The sequence below is a fragment of the Equus quagga genome, unplaced genomic scaffold (assembly GCF_021613505.1).
Source record: "Equus quagga isolate Etosha38 unplaced genomic scaffold, UCLA_HA_Equagga_1.0 72802_RagTag, whole genome shotgun sequence".
Classification (NCBI taxonomy): Eukaryota; Metazoa; Chordata; class Mammalia; order Perissodactyla; family Equidae; genus Equus; species Equus quagga.
The window spans coordinates 420-2502 of NW_025802552.1; positions in this window are offsets into that span (position 1 = coordinate 420).

The following is a 2083-nucleotide window of genomic DNA, read 5'->3' on the forward strand; positions in this document are numbered from 1 at the left end:
TTGTTTTTATAATGTTTCTGGAAAATTTCATGGGGAAAATGCAGGAGAGGATTTACATCACACAAGGTACCTAGCAAAGGGCTAGAATGTTCACAGCAGATCCTTCTGTTCTCTCCAAAATTCCTTCCCTCAGGGCTCTTACCAATGTCCCTCCTCCTCCTCTCTTTACCTCCACTCAGCCCAACCTTCCTTGATGTCCTGAGCAATTCATTTCCAACCCCTAACTTGCATTCTCCACTCAGGAATACAAAAGCCCTTCAGTTCACATAACCCCACTCTCCATAGAAGGCAGTACCATTCTATTACCATCCTAGCATGTCCTTGGGGCCCTATTCCTCACCCCTTTATGGTTTATAAAAATCTCTCTCTTAGCCACATAGAATGCTTCTGTAAGACAGCATCTGCTAAACATGTTTTTCACTTTCTTGTTACATCAATATCCAAATTTAAACTGAAACTCCCTGTTTTAACCTATTGGCCTCACCACCACCACCCACCCCCTGCCGGAAGAGTTGACAGGAAGTGAGTGACTTCCACTCACTCGATGGCCTTGACCATCAGTAAACTGCCCAGAAGGCAAGTAAGAAAGTGACGAAGCAGAAGCGTGAATGATCCAGATGACAACGCTGCGAGCTCTTAACACCCTGGGCCTGGAGCAGAGAGTCCAAGGCCTGACCTGAGGCTCTGTTGACACCTTGCCTTCTCCTAAGTCTCAGGTTCCCCACCCTGGAGCACACCTGTGCTGGCGGGGAGGCCCTGCTGCCTGAAGAGCAAGAGCAGTGGAGAAGACAGACAGGAGTTTTGCTCTACCAGGTATATGGACAGTCAGAAACGGTAAGTGGATGGTCCCTTCTGGGCCAGGCAGGATGCGCTCAGCCACGGAGCCCATCAGATGGGCTGAATCATACCACCAGTGTGTGCAGAGGCCCCACAGCATTGATGGAAGCCTGTGGGAGGCTCCAGGGGTCTAGGCTAATTTGCCCCAAATTGATCTGTGGAGAGACAATTCACAGCTCCTCGATTTGTCAGGAGACCAATGTGCTGAAAACTATTGGAGAAAAACTGAAAAAGGGGTCTAAGGACTTGGTTCCACAGTCCCTGTGATTATTAACTCAGAGGAGCCCGGGAGGGGTGAGGAGAGAGCAACGTCTCTCCAACAAGCCACCACTCACAAGTCTTGCTCACTTCACCATCCCATCCTAAGGCAGCAACCACAGGGGCAGGCAGAGCTGTCCCCAGAAGTTCATTTCTGGGTGTTTATGAGGACAGCACACAGGTTTGATTGTGGGACACTATCAGGAGTGGAGGAAGGAGCAGAGATCTTCTGTATACACCAAACACACATGTGCACAGACACACACACACACACACACACACACACACACACACACACACAGAGTGTGATCCCAAAGGGCATCACTGTGCAGCCAGGTGGGCAGGGCATCCAGAGAATCATGTGTGTCTTGAACCTCAAGGACTTTATCAATGACAGTGTGGGTGGGTATCTCTCTTCCAACACATTCCCCATCCATTTCTGAAGCTGGACAGAGCCACTTTCCCCACCTGCCCATCATCCCTTTGGCTGACAGAGGGATGACTGCCATCTCAGAATGTGTAGCAAAATGGCATTGAACCTTCCAGAGTCTTAGCTTCCCCATCTCTGAAATGGAAACCACAATGCCAGTCTTGCCGGGTTGTGGTCAAGTAACTGACAGGAAGTATATAAAGCTCTGGCCATAGTGTCCAACCCCTAGTATATGCTCACATTGCAGCTACTGTTGCCTTGCTGTTTTCAGGTAGGTGCTGTGCTAGATGCTGGGAGTGCAGAGATGGATGGGGCAATCTCTATTCTTAGAATGCTCGCTATCCACAGAGGGAACAGACAAACAAGAATAAATATAGTGTCCTGTTGGCTACAATAGAAGTATGGGGGGGAAATACTACAGAAGGAGAATCTCCCAATGACTTTTCTGGGGCCTGAGTAATAGCTAGTAGTAGTTATTTACTGAACTAACTTGGTGTGCACCTGGCACTGTGTGAAGGATTTCCCATGCACTCACAAGTACTCTGAGAGGTCAGTGTT